Consider the following 19311-nt stretch of genomic DNA (forward strand, 5'->3'; position numbering starts at 1 on the left):
ATATTAATGTGTTCCTAGGCATAGTATATGTTTCACAAATCCTATGAGAGGTTTTCTAAGAAATGCCAAGTTTTAGAAACAAAATATACCCTTAAATCGGCAATTTTGACAGTTGCTTCTTTCTAGTGCTATTCATCTTGCCAGGAGATCAGAATGTTATGTTATTTAAATGGTATTGGAGGGGATGATTGATGCCTTGTATAACAATGTCATGTAAACAACGATTAAAGCATTAAGTATTTGTGGTGTTACCTTTCAATCTTTAAAGGACTTTTCTTTAGCATTTATTTTGTGATAACATTCATTTCTTTTTAATGTTTTCTCTATTAATGCTATTGGATTTTATAATCTTGTTACAATATGTTGGCTCATAATAATAATAAATCATCATTTGTTATCATATCTCTTTAAAACAGAAGACTACTAAAATTTTTCATATAATCCTGTTACAGAAAAAAACGACTATTTGCTTGTTATTATAGTCATTTATTATTTTTCAAAAACTTGTAAGTGAAGTGTTATGAAAATCATATGAATTTGGGAATTCCCAAGCATTCTCAGAAATTCTATTTCCTTGTTCCCAAATCCCAATGATTAATATCTGCCAGGAGTCGGAAAACAGTGAAAGGAAGTAACATCCTATGTTGGATACCTGGTAGGGTTAGTGAAGAAACGTTATTGCTGAGCTCTGTGTTACGCTCACGAATGATGCCATTGAGGAAGTCACGCTTGTTGAAAGGAACGCAGATACACAAAGAGTTTTGCTGCTGTCTGTTGGATAAGAACCCCCTGGTCGATTTCAGCTCCTACTGCAAGTTACAAAAATCAATCCAATGATAAATGAAAAGTGCCCAGTGTGCTGGCAAATAACTTATTTTTTGGCTTCAGAGGAAATTTTAGAAACAGTGCCAAGTGAAACGTAAAAACAAACTACGAAGACGTTCATGAATTTCCCTCTGAAGCTGACAGCCGTATTTTAGCAGATGGAACTCCTACTATTAGCCCAACTCTTGGGTTGAAACAGTGTGTCCAGGAAACCCTATGTTAAAATGCAATGTGTTGGGGATATTGTTCCTCTATTTGCTTGAGTTAATTTTCAAATTAGTGTACTCTTGCTTAGCTGTGCTCTGAGGGAATGAACAAAAGATTGGTAAACTCTGATGGAGAACACTGGTCAGGCAGGGCACATAGAATCCCTGGGGACCGTGGTTCCTGGCAAATGGGGGAGGAGGACCTGAGCCAGGCTTGGGCTGGGCTGGAGGAACATGAAGATGGGATCTACTCACAACCCCCAAAACTGAGGGGTCCTGGTAACATATTATTTCACCCTCAGCCATGCAAATTCATTATTTTTATGGATAAAATAGTTTTAAAAAACTAATTTACATTGAAATGTTAAAATATTTATATAGAGATTAGAAATATTTATATAGAGATTATTGGGAATCCCCTCCTAAAGCCAAACATAAAAACTACCAAAAAAAAAAAAATTCTGTGTAGGCTAAGATTGCAAATGACTGATGGAATGTCATTTAAATTAAACATGGAAAATATATTTCCTCTTTAATAAAGATCTAAATTCTATTCTTTTTAGGAGCCTTCAGAAATGAAATTCAACTATTAAAAAAAGTATAGAGAAGACTTTAGAAAAGAAACTTTTCTTTTGCTGTATGATATATTAAAGAACTTTGATGAGAATAGTTCTAAAGTGTTTAATACTCGATTCCACTGATGTTTCTAGGTATTGTGGGGAACACCTAGAAATTAAATCATCTTTGGCAGATCAGAGGCCTATTATTTTTAGGTAAAACAATTAAAATCTGCTTTTAATAAATCACAAATTTTGCAAGTTAGCCATTAATAGTAAGTGCTTTTCAAAGTTTGGCCCAATACATGAAAAAGCCAGAAAAACATACCTGCATTAGTTTTGCCCATCACCTTCTTATGCTGGCCTCAGGAGATTTATTAACAGCATTCAATATTTTAGGTAGGCTGGATGTGGTGGCTCATGCATGTAATCCCAGCACTTTGGGAGGCTGAGGTGGGAGGATGGCTTGAGACCAGGAGTTCAAGACCAGCCTGGTCAACCTAGTGAGCCCCTCGGTCTCTCTGAAAAGAAAAAAAAAAATTAGGTATCCTGTGGCTACCTCCAAAAACAAACTCCAGAGGAACTGAATTTTCTTTTTTATTTCATGTGTTGGGATAATGGCTTCTTTTGCAGTTACTTACGAAGAATTTAAGGGTCAGTAAAAATATTTTTTCATCCTTAATAACATGAATTCTCTAATTTGTGTGTGATATAATGCTAGATATTGTGCCAAAAGTGTTACATAGACATAATCCATGCCCATTTTCAAAGATAATACTAATATAGAGAATAAGAATCATTATTATTGTAGTAATTATTATTTTAGTAATAGTAGTAATAATCAAAACAATTACATCAAACACTTATTAAACCCTTATTATGTGATAGGTACTGTGTAAGCAATTTCCACATATTAGCTCCTTAAATGTGATCACTAACCCCATGAGGTAGGTAGCATTATGTCCATTTTATAGATGCAGAAACTGAGCTTTGAAGAGGGAAAGCAACTTGCCCAAGGCCATGCAGGCAGTCATTGATAAGGGTGGGGAGCGAGAAGTTGAAGTCTGAGATGTAAGTTCACAGACACGAGTACACAAACACGTACAAGATACTCGTATGACATGTGGGGTTGCTTGAAATATGTAATTGACTTTCCCCAGCACAAGAAAGTGTTTGGACAGATTTCAAAGGGATCTAACACTTCCTCAGAGGACTGCCCTACGACATTTTTCCGTGTGCTTTTCTGCCTCTTGTCCTATACTTTTGGCATTTCTTCTGCTCTTAGAGGCAATGAGTCAACAGCATATTTTTAGCACCTCCTGTGTGCATAGAAGTGGCCCCTGACTCAATGGGAGTGTATAACTACCATGGGCCAAATCAGTGTGCTTTCCTGTTAGCCAGGGGATTATAGAAGAACACGCTCCCCTGATTCCAACAGAACTTGCTGCCACTCTGATGTCTTCATTGTAAGGCCTCTAAATGAATGTTCAAGAAATTCATGTTAAAGGCACGTGTCATATGTGTAACTTGTAAACATTTGTGTACTTGTCTCTGTGTCCTTACACCTCAGGCTTCAACTCTTGTTTTTACCTTTATCAATGACTACCTGTGTGCTGTGTGGCTTTGGACCAATTGCTCACCCCCTCTAAAGCTCAGTTTCTGCATCTGTAAAATGGATATAATGCCATATATACATAGATATAGATATACATACACCAATATATATACACACATATATATGTGTGTGTATACATATATATACACACATATATATGTGTGTATACATATATATACACACATATATATGTGTGTATATACATACATATATATGTGTGTATATACATACATATATATGTGTGTATATACATATATATATGTGTGTATATACATATATATATAATATACAAACTGAAATATATAGTTATATAAATATTTCAGTTTAAGTTTCAAAAATCACTGGAGGGTATTTTTATAATACCCTTCAGCAATTTTACCTGCTGCCTTTGCACATTCTGGTGAATTTCTAAATGGAAGTCTGATAGAGATTAATCTTTTAATGCATCATAAATAAAAAAGAAAATCACAGAATGATGTAGCTGGAGAGGACCCTGGGGATCTAGTGTTTCATGAAAGATTAATGTCCTTGATCTGTTTGTAAGTGTTTTGGAAAAATCTTCCATGGTCAAATAAAACTTGGCAATGTTGGATTAAAGTTAAATAGGTTTTTTTTCCTGCAGAACTTCATAGTCTTTAATATGCTAATATGTTTTGTGAATCTACAAGGAATGAAGTGTTTCAATGCTTATTTTACCCAGATTCTCATTTTGGGACAGGCTGGTCAAGCTGAGTCAGATAGTATATTCTCTAGATGGAGATGATGGCTGATTCCTTTTTGAGAGCAAGAGAGTCCCCAGGGGAAGCAAGGGTATATCAGTTGCTCCATTTCATGCCAAGGATCCTCAGTCTTTAGAGGCTCAGAGAAGGCTGAAAGGCTACTCTAGGCTATCAGGGCTACCATTCATTGTGACCCATGCTACAGAGAAGCTTTGAGCTCAGTGCAAAGGAGTGACCAGCCCTTGAGAATCAGGAAAATTTATTTATTCCTGACCTAGTCCACTGAGGACATACAAGGAATGGGGCAGGGGAGTGTCACCAGCTATGGTTACAAGCTAGTCTGATTCTCTTTCATTAAGAAAACTGGTCCCTGTGAGTTTAGATTGGGAAGCACCAGGTTAAAAAAATTTTAGGCCAGGAGTGGTGGCCACTGTACTCCAGCCTGGGTGACAGAGTGAGAATCTGTCTTAAAAAAAAAAAAAAGTTAAGTGATGTCTTCTGTTGAGGACCTCTCAGAACTTTTAAAATGAAAGTGGGCATTGTGAAGAATGGGAGTAGAGTGTACAGGAGTTTTAAAAGCTACTTGGTCATGAAACTCTTGCTTTGTGCAGGATTCGAGGGGCACTAACATTCTGAGGAAAATATTTTGGGAAACATTGATCTAATCCAAACTTCTCATTTTACCAGCAAACAACTGTGGGGCCCTCTAAGTTTCCTTTCTCCATCATTGTGACAAATTCATTGGAATTAATTCAATCAAACCTGGGGTCAGCTTTGAAGAGATTTATTTAGCAGGTAAATCTGTTTTGTACATTTTGAGGGAGTTCTGAGTTTCCATAGTCAAAAACCACAGATCAATTTAACCAACCTTTATGGAATATCACCTATGGCCCAAAGACCCTTTAGCTACAGTGATGGTCTACAAAAATATAAACTGTAATTCTTGCAATACAGGAGATTAGTAATAATGGTAAATAGAATGATGATGACACCATGAATAGCTAACATTTATTGAATGCCTTTCTATTAGTCAGGCACTTTACTAAGTATTTTAATCCTCCCAACAATTTATGAGGTAGGGATTATAATAATTCCCATCTTATAGTGAGGACACTGAGGTTAGGAAATTATCCTAGCCTAAATGTTAAGTATAAGCATGAATAGAAAGGTGTTATTAGCCTATAAGACATTCCTTTATGAGTGATACAAAGTCCTATGTAAATTCAGAGAAAAGAAAAGTGGTTTTAGAAATCCTTGATCAGTGAGTGTGAAGCATGTGGTGGCCCGGTTACTGTTTGGTTGCCCATCTGTCCTCCCTCTGGGATCAGCACCCCCTTACTTTGGAAGAATTGTTTTCCTTTTCACTGTAAGGTTCTTTCTGGCTATGCGATGGGGCACATTGCCTCAAACTAGCCCTGTTCAAGTCTTTGAGAACCTTGAAATTGGAACCAAGGGAAGAGGATTGCCTCTTGAATGGTAATTCTCTAAAATCTAGTCTGAGGTGCTGGTGCCTAATCCCTGGGTCTGTGGAAGGAGCTGGGCTGTGAGAGGGGAGAATGATGTTGATGTCAAGAGAGAGGCAGGTGCTAGGAGCAGAGAAATGGAGGCCTGGAGGGTTTCTGGGCTTCTCTGAGGCTTAGGGTTTGGATCATTGTCTTCGTTACTGGAACAAAGGATTTACCATACCTGCTCTTCTGGGAATGAAACTGTCCTGCTTTGCAAAATAAAGTGTCATTAGAAAGAGATCTTAAAAACCCCACACCATAGACAGGTGCACAGATCCGTAGAAGTGTTAAAGTTCTGTCTGTTGGATGCTAAGCCAAGACTCTTAAGTATGTTCTAAAGAGAAACTGGTGTGTGTAGGCTGTGCACTCCCAGGGAGATAAAAAGTTAGGAACTTTATGGGTTGGGCTTGGTGGCTCCCACCTGTAATCCCAGCACTGTGGGAGGCTAAAGTGGGCAGATTGATTGAGCTGAGGAGTTCGAGACCAGCCTAGGCAACATGGTGAAACCCCGTGTCTACAAAAACTACAAAAATTAGCTGGGCGTGGTGGCATGTACCTGTAGGCGGGAGGATCGCTTGAGCCCAAGAGGGAGAGGGTGCAGTGAGCCATGATTGTGCCACTGCACTCCACCTGGGTGACAGGAACTTTATGGGGAATGGGATCTTGGAGACTGAGTAGAGACTAGAGGAAAAAAAAAAAAAAACTACCTCCCCAACTGGCCACACTATTCTTTTAAAAAATGTTAATTGACAAATTAAAATTGTATGTATTTACGGAGGTATAATGTGATGTTATGATATATGTATACATTGTGGAATAATTAAATCCAGAGAATTAATAGATTCATCACCTCAAAACCTATCTTTTTTGTGGTGAGAACATTTGAAATTTATTGTCTTAGCAATTTTGAGATACACAATACTTCATTGTTAACTACAGTCACCATGCTGTGCTGTAGATCTCAACAAAATGTATTCTTCCTGTCTCAACTAAAACATTGTACTCTTTGACAACATTTCCCCATTCCTCTCACCCCCTCCAAAAACACCCATTCTTTATGTTGAAGAGAATGGCTAAAAAGTCCCAGCAGGTTTCAACTGACGGCTTCAGTGGTTGTCCCATCACACTTCAATGTTATTAATAGAAAGGGGAGGGGCAATACATAATTTGGACAGGCGGAAAGTACCACTGTAACCACTTTCCTGACTTCACAGAAAAAGTCCTCTTGTTTTCATCTGTAAAATGGGAACTGCGTGAATACCATTCTTCTTTTCTTCAGCCTCCAAAGAAAAAACAGATGCAAAGCCTTTTATCAATTGCAAAACAGTATACAATGTGTGTTATTACTCACAGTTGTCTTACTGTGACCAAACACTTTATAAGCCTGTGGCAAGTCAGCCTTACTCTCAGGAAGTGGACAATATTTGGGGAAGGAGAAGCAGCAGGATCTTTCAGGACAGTAGCCTTGGTGGGTCCAAAAATTCCTTGAGCGAAATGGGAGACAAAACTTTCTTCCTGCTTTGGGGTTTATCCTGTTAGTCTTTTCTCTCTTCACTTCTATTTTCTATGGAGAATTTCCTGGTTTTGGAGTTTGGGTGCGTTTTATGGAGAGGAGGCAGAACATCTTTAGCTCCAGCAGAATGAAAGGATACATGCAAAGGAACCTAGCACAGTATGTGGTACCCAGTTCCCCTTTAACTTGGCTTTATTCATTCACTCCTGGTAGGGCATTAATAAGGGATTTAGCCCCCTCCTATTGAAAACGATTAATTCAGGGAAGAGTTCAGGCAGTGTGGACAGATACAGTGTAGGCCAAGCCTGTTTCTAAGGCAGGAGCTGGGTAGGGAGTGTGAGAAGGGCGAGAAGAATAGGGAAATATGTGTCGTCTGTGTTGCTGCTGTTGCAACCACCAAAACAAACAAACAAGTGAAAAAAAAAAAAAAAAAGAATTGTCCATACCGGAAAGTGTGCTGTTTTGGAGGAGGCTGGGGAAAGTGTGGATGGCTCGAGTGGGTCCTGTTGGATTGAAGTCTGACAGTGGTGATTCCCTTCAACAAATGGTCGGGGTGTGAGGGTACACACACACATACACACACACACACACCCCACACGCAGCACCAAGCCTCCGATTTCAGCGCTGGCAGGAGATAACCATTCTTAGCTCGCCTTTCCAGGGTTATTTTTGGCTGAGGCTGTTCGCTGATGGCAAAAGGTTTCAGCCCCCTCCCAAATCCCTCCCCATGCTTGTTCTAAAGAGAAACTGGTGCGTGTAGGCTGCGCACTCCCAGGGAGACAGGGAGACGGGCCTGGCGCCGGAGAGGAACCCGGACTCTGCCCAAAGTCTCGCCGCCCGCTGGCTGTTTTCTGGCGGAGGGTGTGCCCCGGAGGGCGGCGATCGCGCGTGAAGGCTGGGGCCAGGCGCGGGTGCAGGCGTCACCGGGGTCGGGCTAGCAGGCCCTGGAATCAGGCTTTTGGGACACCCCAAAAGTGAGTCCAACTTGGGGAGAAACTGAGGACACCTCGGGCAGTCTGGCAGCGGAGAAGGTGGGCGGGAGAAAACTTTACAGGAAGGCAGAAGCAATCTCCGCCGAGGGAGTCAGCGAGCGGCCGCGTGGAGAGGAGGGGCGGGCAGTCCCCAGGCGGGCTGGCGCAGGGCGCAGGGTGCCGACCTGCCGGAGAGGGGGCCCGGGTGCGAGGCGGAGTCCCGGCACGCGACCAGGCTGGTGGAGGCCCCCGGCAGGCTGCAGATTCCCTCCGGCCCCAGGAGCCACAGGAGGACCGGCCAGGAGGCACCACGGAGGGGAGCCCTATCCCGGTGCTGACAGTGCCCACCTTGCCCTACGAGGACTCGCGGCGGGCCGGCAGCGGGGTTCTGCGGCGACCTACCGGCCTCTTCGAGGGCCAGCGCAACTACCTGCCCAAATTCATCCAGAGCGTGCTATCGTCCATTGACCTGCGCGACCGTCGGGGCTGCACCACGGTGGTGGACAGCGACGGCAGGTACTTTAACAGGACGGCCATCGAGATCGTGGGGCAGATGGCCACGGCCAACGGGGTGAGTGTCCAGATGCCCCTCGCTTCCCGCCGCGCTGCCGCCATGCCCTCTCCTAGCCCTTGTCCCCCTGCTGCCTCCGGGCCCAGCTGGGAGGCCCCTGCCCGGCCCAGGCTTTGCTTCCTCACTCCCGCGTCCTCACCCTCCAGCGCCCCACTCCCACCGTGCTTGCAGCCTCCCCGGCGCACCCCGGACACTGGGTTCTATTAGTACCCACCGCCCCCAAAAGCCTTGAGGGGTGTCTGTCGTTCCTGGAGCCACTCCGGGCGCCCTGGACTCTTCTCCGACTCTGCACACATCCCGCACCTGCTCATTTTTCTTTCGGACATTCTCTTACCCGGCCCTGTAGATTCCAAGGCAGCTCCCAGTTTTCCATATTGTTCCCAACGCGTTCACTGCCCACAGTCCCCACACAAACTTCTTTCCCAGGCTCACAACAGAGTCCCTCTGCCCCGTGCCCTTTTTGCAATAATCTGCCAGTCCCCTAAGTCTTAGCTCTGCCTATTTAACAGTAGTGGTGTCTCAGAACACACACACACACACACACACACACACACACACACACACACACACACACACACATGATCCCTGACATATTTGGCAAGAGTAGGCCCTGAAGGTTTTTAATATTTTGGTTCTTTAACCCAGTGGAATTACTGAATGATTTATTTAATTAGGGTAGGGATGAAGTAGATCCATTTGTTTGATGCTAAACAGCCTGAGCTCGCAGTTCCCGGGGGGCATATCTCTAAATGGTCTGAAACGAGATTTGCAGTGGTTTTCTTAATGCAATTCCCAACTTCTCTCCAAATGCCTTTTGACATTTGACAACATTTCATGCCTCTTCCCCTTTCGCTTTTCATCCTTGTTTTCTCTCCCTTCTCCCACGACCTCGGTAGTCTTCTGCAATCCAGATTCTCAGACTTCGGGTTTTTCTCCCTCTGCCCCTTTCCTCTCTGTCCTATAACTAGAAGCACCTTTTGGCATAGACCCGTATCCCAGTTTCCTCTTTCCCAGGTCCAGCAGCATCTCAAGGACATCTACAAGAGGGATACCTAACTTCAGGGGTCTCTGAATGATATGTGGGAAACATCGTCTAAAAAGGTAATTTTATCCTTATTCATGCAACCAGACCCACACTCATAGAACTTTTCTTTAAGGGGAGTGTCTTGCAGATGTGTAAATGAGTGTTAACATCTTTAAAAGTGAAACTGCACAATTCCCTGGCATTTGAATTCCCTCCTTCCTTCCCAACCCTCTCTTTTTCATTTTCTCATTTATTATTAAAAACATTTTTAAAGGGTCTCCATGCTTCATATTTATCTACTATAATTCCTCCTTCTCGGTGTTGCAGGGATGGGGAAAGAGGATTTTTTAAAAAACACAATAAAAAGCAATTGGGAGAAACAGGGCCAGTGGTGTTGGGGTGGGTAGTGGAATTGTGATTTTTGACTCCAGTAGACAATGATGCTGGATATATGGGGTTTGATTTCTCTCTGGCTCCTCACTTGAGATTGATGAAGTTTGGCTAGAATCAGGGAGTTGAAGAGAGGTTGACAAATGGTCTTTCACTCTTCTCTGACAGGCTGTTCCTGTGGAGTGATGGAGAATAATGAGCCTTGGGAGAGCTATGGGAGCTCTCATACTCCTTCCCGAGCCAATTTTTTAGGGAGTGAGAGAAACATGGCCTGTCCAATACTTGTTGTGGGTCAAGGTATTTTTGAAGCTACGGTTGTTGATTTGCATGGGAAAATTATTATGTCTTATTATTTCTTGTCCCACTTTACCATAAGGGCTCCTCAGCTTCTTACTTCAATGGGTCTTCCATGACACACACACTTTATTAACTCTAAGAGTGGAATTTATTTTAACAGATAATTAGCATAGGTCAATATATGCTGAAAATAGAGTCAAATTAAACCTACTAGCTGTTATAAAGGACAGATGACAAAATCCACATAGAAGCATTGACTCTTAAATAATCTGAAAGTACTACTTCTAAGAGGGGCGGGCATGGGTGAAGGGAATGGTGGACATGTTTCAGAATTTCAAATGCCAACTTTAACCAATCGTTTCCTCATTTTGTTCACCTTCTTGGGGGCTTATGCTAAAGTGAAGTGAATAGCCATAAGGCTGGCTTCAGGAGAAAGGTGGTCTAAAAGAACTGGATAATTATAAGCAAAATTGGTCTCGAATGATTGAAAATTGATGCGAATGTGCTTGTCTCCTGATTTGGCATCCTGAGTTAGACTCAGGAATACTGAACATGGATCCCAAAGGCTTTGGTCTTTTTTGATATCCTATTGGATAATCATAAGCAGGCTAGAAAAATAGGAAGCTAGAATTTATTCTCTTTGAACTGACAAATCTGACCAGTGGGCTGCATTCTCTATATCTGAAAAATCTTGGTTTTGATTGAAAAATTAATTTTACAAAGCAATTTTCTTTTTTTCAATTAAATTTCATTTTTTTTTGACACAGGGTCTCACTTTGTTGCCCAGGCTGGAGTGCAATGGTACAGTCTTGGCTCACTGTAGCCTTGACCTCCCCAGATTCAGGTGATCTTCCCACCTCAGCCTCCTGAGTAGCTGGGGCTATAGGTCCACGCCACTACGCACAGCTGATTTTTGTGTTTTTACTACTCATAGGGTTTCTCTGTTGCCCAGTCTAGTCTCAAACTCCTGATCTCAAGAGATCTGCCTGCCTTGGCCTCCTAAAGTGTCATGAACCACCATGCCCAGCCTACAAAGCAATGTTCTAGGAAAAACTACAGTTACTCTTTGATTATGTAATTGCTGGAGAAGAAAAGCATGGCATTTCTAAAATGATGAACTATATTACTTATATTTTAATATCCCATAAAGTTTGAAATAGACATTTCAAACATAAACATGTATAAAAATTTTTATAAATTATAAAATCAAAAACATTTTACAATTATTTTATTATAAAATTATTATAGAATCAAAAACATTATAAATTTAAACAACTTTTAAAAAAATTTATTTTGGGATTTCCCATGGAGTGATGGAGAATAATGAGCCTTGGGAGAGCTATGGCAGCTCTCATACTCCTTCCTGGGCCAACTTTTTTAGGAAATGGGAGAAATATACCCTGTTCAATGTTTATTGTGGGTCAGGATATTTTTGAAGCTATAGTTGTTGATTTGCTTCAAACTTTAAAAAAATTATTATAAAATTATGGGATGTAAAAAAATTTATTATAAAACTTTGAAATTTTCAAACTTTCAGAAAAGCAGAGAGATGAGATTAATGGCACTCACAGGCAAGCATAGAACATAGATTGTAAACATTTTGCTATATTTGTGTCATGACTATTTTTTGCTTGTGTTTGAAAGTATATTAAAGAAAATGATATTTTACCCCTAAATTCTTTAGTACAGATTTCTAAAAAAATAAGAACATTTTCCTGTATAGTTACAAAATCATCTTTTCAAACAAAATAAAAAATGGCTTTTTTATATCATTTATTACCCAGTCCACATTCAGATTTCCTCAATTATTATGAAATGTCCTTTCATTTTTTGAGACAAAGTCTTGCTCTTTCACACAGCCTGAAGTGCAGTGAAACAATCATAGCTCATTGCAGCCTCAAACTCCTGGGCTCAAGTGATCTTCCTGCCTCAGCTTCCTGAGTAGCTAGGACTAGAGGTGCACACCATCATGCCCAGCTAATTTATTGTTTTTGCAGAGATGGAGGTCTTACTACGTTGCCCAGGCTGGTCTCAAACTCCTGGCCTCAAGTGATCCTTCCAGCTTGGTCTCCCTGAAATATCTTTTGTGGCTGGTTTGTTCAAATTAGTTTCTTCTAATCAAGGGATACACATTGCATTTGATTATTTAGCTCAAGACTTTTTTAACCTGGAAAATACCCATACTCTTTGTTTATGTATTTATTTAGTGAAATTGACTTGTTGAAAAACTAGTCAGTTGTCCTGTAGAATATTTCCCCTTCTGGAATTTTCTGGTTGCTTTTTATGGTGTCATTTAACTTTTCACTCTGTTTTTTCCTGGTTAACTGGAAGTTAGTTCTAAAGGCTTTTAGGCCTGCTATAACAAAATACCAAAAACTGGATGACTTATAAAGAACAGAAATTTATTTCTCACAGTCCTAGAGGCTAGCAAGTTTAAAATCAAGGAGGATGTGGTTTTGATATCTGGTTAGGACCAACTTTCTGGTTCATAGATTGGCTTTCTTGCTGGGCCCTCACATAGTGGGAGAGACTAGCTAGCTCTCTGGGGCCTCTTTTATAAGGGCACTAATTCCAATCATGAAGCCTCTGTCCTTATGATCTAATGACCCCCTAAAGGCCTCACCTTTTAATACCAGCACCTTTGGGGTTAGGATGTCAACATATTAATTTGGGGAAGACATACACGTTCAGCCCATTGCAAGGTTTAGTTAGATTCAGGTTCAACTTCTTTTTTTAAAGACTATTTCATAGGCAATAATGTGTATTCACATCCCATCATTAGTGATGGTGAGATGATCGCAAGGTTAGGGTGATCACTGCCTATCTCCTCTGCTATATTCCCCCTTGGGTCAAGCCAGTAGTCTGTGACGTGAACTTTGTACCATGTGTATATTCAGTTATATTCTGTATCAATAGTTACTTGATTGTTTAGCATTTATTAATGATCCTTGCTTGAGTTGATTATTTCATTAGGGGTTTCAAAATGGTGAATTTCTAATTCTCTAATTCTATCTACATGTTTTAGCTGGCATTTTTCTATAAGCAGACCATTTTCTTCACAACTGGGTTATTTGGCTACCCTGAAACATAGTTCCTTCCGGGAAGGCAGAACATATGTTTATTTCTGTCTTTTAAAAATTACTGGTGTTTGGAGTGAAGATTAGGTGAGCTAACTACCTCCACAGGTGACAAATGAATTTTTTTTTGTCTCACTTTTGCTTTTTTGAATATCACTGTGGCTGCTTGGATTTTTATATTTAATTTGAATGGATTAGGGAATAAATGAGAAGATAGGTTTTATCTGTTTCTGTAGTTTTTATGTGGCTGTGTGAACTTACTTTTAAAAATTCCCAGAAATATTTTAATTCCCCTTTAAAGATATAAACTATGTCATACTATAAAGCAAAAGAAAAACCAATCATGTGAAGAGTAAATAGTACCGTTTAAACGAATTGTGGTTAAGCTTAGTTTGTACCTAATTAGTTTTTTATTTTCTTTCTACTTTTATCTGCTTCAGAGCCTCTTCAGTGGTTTAGATCTTCTATGTGTCAAATTATTCTAATCTCTTAAAAAGTTTAAGAGCTAAAATACAACACAATGACTACAAGAATGCCTTTGTCCTTTTCTGGGTAGGTACACCTAAGGCAACTTCTTTTTCTCTTCTTTGTTCTCTTCTTCTTTCTTATTCTTAAATCATCTTCAATATTGGACAGATGACAGCACTATGCCTGCCTCAAGATGTTTCTGACTTTTTCTTTTTCTTTTTCTTTTTTTTTTTTTTTGAGATGGAGTCTTGCTCTGTCACCCAGGCTAGAGTGCAGTGGCACAATCTTGGCTCACTACAACTTCTGCGTCCTGGGTTCCAGTGATTCTCCCAACTCAGCCTCCTGAGTAGCTGGGGTTACAGGCATGCACCACCACGCCTAGCTAATTTTTTGTATTTTTACTAGAGACGGGGTTTCACCATGTCGGCCAGGCTGGTCTTGAACTCCTGACCTCAAGGGATCTGCCTGCCTTGGCCTCCCAAAGTGCTGGGATTACACGTGTGAGCCACTGCACCCGGCCGTTTCTGACTTTTTCTAAAGTCTTCTTTCTCTGGAGATGACATTATATAATAGCACTGTTCAATAGAAGTTTCTTTGATGATGGAACTGTTCTATAATCTGCATTGTCCCAGCCACTAGCCATATGTGACTACTGTAACACTTGAAATGTGGCTAGAGCAACTGAAGAACTGAATTTTGCACTTTACTGAATTTTAATTAATTAAAATAGAAATGCAAATAACCATAAGTGGTTAGTAGCTACCATACTGGACAGCAAAGATCTATAATTCAGCATTTAAAATCGATTTTGTTTTGTTTTCAAAAATGGAGTCAGACTGTTACAACCCAAAAGAACTGTAGGTTAAATTAAGGTAAATCCCCAAATACTACATACACATTTGGGAAGTCCAAACCAGATTTTTTCATGTGATAACCACACCCTCTTTTGACTTTAGCCTTGGAGGTAATGGAGTATGGCAGAAAAAACCCTGTATCAGCAGCTGGAAGACTCACCTTCTTTTCCTAGCTCTGCCATATATTGACCAAAAGAGTCAAAGTCCATTCAGATGGTTGAAGGGCCTTGGAATTTTGTTTTTGGTTTTCACATACAAGTTGGAGGGCAGATGCGTTAGCCTCTTGAAATACCCAGAAACCACTTGTTTCCTCATCTAAAAATCAGGTATGACAGGATCATTTAATTATCCTGGAAATCAGATGAAGCACTGCATATGAAAGCACTTTGTAACATCGATAGCACTGGGAAATGTAAAGACCTTTTACTGAAATATAAAGGTGTATGGTCAACTGAATATATCTCAGATAGTTGGGATTTGACTGTATATATTGAATATAACCTGTAGTGGGCCCCTTGGTAAACAGCTTACAGTTTTGTTGCAAGTTTTAGCCAAGAGAAAATTTATTTGTTGACTAGTCATGCCCTTTATTGGCCACATGATGAGCAGCCAAGATATTAACACACAGTGCACCTTGCAGAATTCAAGAATGTCTCAGTGTCTTGTGAACTAGGAAGCTGAAATGCAGTGGTATGCAGAAGGCTGGCTCAGTAGGAGCCTTGGGAGTGTCCTCCAGATAGATGTTTGTGCAGGTTGTGTTTGATTCCAGTTGGCCATGAAAAGCTGGTTGCTCGAAAGAATGAGAATATACTTGGTTTTGCATTTACTAGAACTATCTGGGGAACAAATCTTGGGGTGGAAGAAAGAAGGGAGGGAGGGAAAGCTGTGCTTCAATACCTAGGGCTTCTTTCCTGGAATGGATCTGAGAATCTGGGATTGGGTGGCTAATATCTCATCTCTAGAAGGGAGAAAGAACTGGGTGGTGATGGCTTTGTATTTTCTATTGGAGTTCACTAGAGAATAGGTGAATGGAATGGGCTGCTATGATCCAGACATTAGGGAGGACAGGTTTGTGATACATTAGAAAACTTGAATGAGCCCTTCTATGATTCTCTCTTCCCTCTTTCTGCTTCCCGTTCTTAATCACCATCCGCAGGTTGTGGAATTAGCAAATCTATTATGTGAGCAATAGCAAACTTACAGGAGCCCTTGGCTCCATCTATCTCCCTGTTTGTGTCAGTTCCTTCTGGATGCTTTTAGTCTGTGGTCTTCATTCACTCTTTTTATGGGGAAGTAAAAGGAGTGGGACAGATTATGAGAACAGCTGGGTCCTCCCAGTTGCTGGGGTGGTTATTTTAAGCTTTGTTTAATGTGTCCAGAGACCCAGATGGCATTTTTAACTAAGCTGCTTTATTAAATCTTGTGATAAAGCATAGTGATGTTTATTGAAAAGGCAGACACGCATCAGCAACATTCCATGTTTATAGTGATAGTGGTGAAGATTTTTCCATGTTGAAGCAGATAGCGGTGTAGATATTTCCATGTTTATTTGGATACCGTTGTTGATATTTCCATGGTTATAGGGATAGTGGTGTAGATGTTTCCATATTTATACAGAGAGCGGTTTAGGTATATCCATGTTTATACAGATGGCAGTATAGATATTTCCATGTTTATACAGATGACTGTGTAGATATTTCCATGTTTATAGAGATAGCGGTGCAGATATTTCCATGTTTATAGAGATAGAGGTGTAGATATTTCCATCTTTATACAGATAGCGGTGTAGACATTTCCATGTTTATACAGATAGCGGTGTAGATATTTCCATATTTATACAGATAGCGGTATAGTTATTTCCATGCTTATACAGATAGCGGTGTAGACATTTCCATGTTTATGCAGATAGCGGTGTAGATATTTCCATGTCTACAGAGATGGCGGTGTAGGTATTTCCATGTTTATAGAGATAGTGTTGTAGATATATCCATGTTTATACCGATAGTGGTGTAGGTATTTCCATGTTTATACAGATAGCTTTGTTGGTATTTCCATGTTTATACCGATAGCGGTGTAGATATTTCTATCTTTATGCAGCTCGCGGTAAACATATTTCCATCTTTATGCAGCTCGCGGTATAGATATTTCCATGTTTATGCAGATCGCGGTGTAGATATTTCCATGTTTATACAGATTGCGGTGTAGATATTTCCATGTTTGTACAGATATTGGTGTGGATATTTCCATGTTTACAGAGATTGCGGTGTAGATATTTCCATCTTTCTGCAGACGGCATTGTAGATATTACCATGTTTATACAGATAGCAGTGTAGATATTTCCGTGTTTATACTGATCACGGTGTAGATATTTCCATGCTTATAGAGATGGCGGTGTATATATTTCTATGTTTATACAGAAAGCGGTGTAGATATTTCCATGTTTATACAGACCGCGGTGTAGATATTTCCATGTTTATACAGATAGCGGTGCAGATATTTCCATGTTTGTACAGATGGCGGTGTTGATATTTCCATCTATACACAGATGACCGTGTAGATATTTCCATGTTTATACAGATGGCGGCGCAGATATTTCTATGGATATGTAGATGGCGGTGTAGATATTTCCATGTATATACAGATAGCGGTGTAGTTATTTCCATGTTTATATAGAGAGCGGTGTAGATATTTCCATGTATGTACACATGGCAGTGTAGATATTTCCATGTTTATACAGATGGCGGTGTAGATATTTCCATATTTATACAGATAATTTTGTAAATATTTCCATGTGTATAAACATGGAGGTGTAGGTATTTCCATGTTTATAGAGATAGTGGTGAAGATATTTCCGTATTTATACAGAGAGCGGTGTAGATATTTCCATGTTTATACAGATAGCGGTGTTGGTATTTCCATGTTTATACAGATAGCTGTGTAGATATTTCGAAGTTTACACACATAGCTGTGTAGATATTTCCATGTTTACACAGACAGCGTTGTAGATATCTCCATTTTATATAGATAGCGGTGTAGATATTTCAATGTTTATACAGATAACGGTGTTGGTATTTCCATGTTTATACAGATATTGGTGTAGATATTTCCATGTTTATACAGCTCGTGTTGTAGATATTTCCATCTGTATACACATGGCAGTGTAGATATTTCCATGTTTATACAGATAGTGGTGTCAATATTTCCATGTTTATACAGATGGCGGTGTAGATAGTTCCATGTTTCTGGAGATGCTGGTGTAGATATTTTCACGTTTATAGATATGGCGGTGTAGATATTTCCATGTTTATGCTGATCACGGAATAGATATTTCCATGCTTATAGAGATGGCGTTGTATATATTTCCATGTTTATACAGACGGCGGTGTAGACATTTCCATGTTTATACAGATAGCGGTGCAGATATTTCCATGTTTGTACAGATGGCGGTGTTGATATTTCCATCTATACACAAATGACCGTGTAGATATTTCCATGTTTATACATATCGCGGTGTAGATATTTCCATGTTTATGCAGATCGCGGTGTAGATATTTCCATGTTTGTACAGATTGCGGTATAGATATTTCCATGTTTGTACAGATATTGGTGTGGATATTTCCATGTTTACAGAGATTGCGGTGTAGATATTTCCATCTTTCTACAGACGGAATTGTAGTTATTACCATGTTTATACTGATAGCAGTGTAGATATTTCCATATTTATACTGATCACGGTGTAGATATTTCCATGCTTATAGAGATGGCGGTGTATATATTTCCGTGTTTATACAGATAGCGGTGTAGATATTTCCATGTTTATACAGACCGCGGTGTAGATATTTCCATGTTTATACAGATAGCGGTGCAGATATTTCCATGTTTGTACAGATGGCGGTGTTGATATTTCCATCTATACACAGTTGACCGTGTAGATATTTCCATGTTTATAGAGATGGCGGCACAGATATTTCTATGGATATGTAGATGGCGGTGTAGATATTTCCATGTATATACAGATAGCGGTGTAGTTATTTCCATGTTTGTATAGAGAGCGGTGTAGATATTTCCATGTATGTACACTTGGCTGTGTAGATATTTCCATGTTTATACAGATGGCGGTGTAGATATTTCCATATTTATACAGATAATTTTGTAAATATTTCCATGTGTATAAAGATGGCGGTGTAGGTATTTCCATGTTTATAGAGATAGTGGTGCAGATATTTCCGTATTTATACAGAGAGTGGTGTAGATATTTCCATGTTTATACAGATAGCGGTGTAGATATTTCCGTCTTTATACATATGGCGGTGTAGATATTCCCATATTTATAGAGATAGCCTTGTAGATATTTCCATGATTATACAGATAGCGGTGTAGGTATTTCCATGTTTATTCAGATATCGGTGCATATAATTCCATGTTTATAGAGATAGCGTTGTAGATATTTCCATCCTTGCACAGATTGCGGTGTAGATATTTCCATCTTTACAGAGATAGCGGTGTAGATACTCCCATGTTTACACAGATAGCTGTTTAGATATTTCCATGTTTACACAGATAGCGTTGTAGATATTTCCAGGTTTATACAGATAGCGGTAGAGATATTTACATGTTTTTACAGATACTGGTGGAGATATTTCCATGTTTACAGATGGAGGTATAGACATTTCCATGTTTATACAGATGACTGAGTAGAAATTTTCATGTTTTTACAGA

The sequence above is a fragment of the Pan troglodytes genome, chromosome 21, assembly GCF_028858775.2.
Source record: "Pan troglodytes isolate AG18354 chromosome 21, NHGRI_mPanTro3-v2.0_pri, whole genome shotgun sequence".
NCBI classification, from domain to species: domain Eukaryota; kingdom Metazoa; phylum Chordata; class Mammalia; order Primates; family Hominidae; genus Pan; species Pan troglodytes.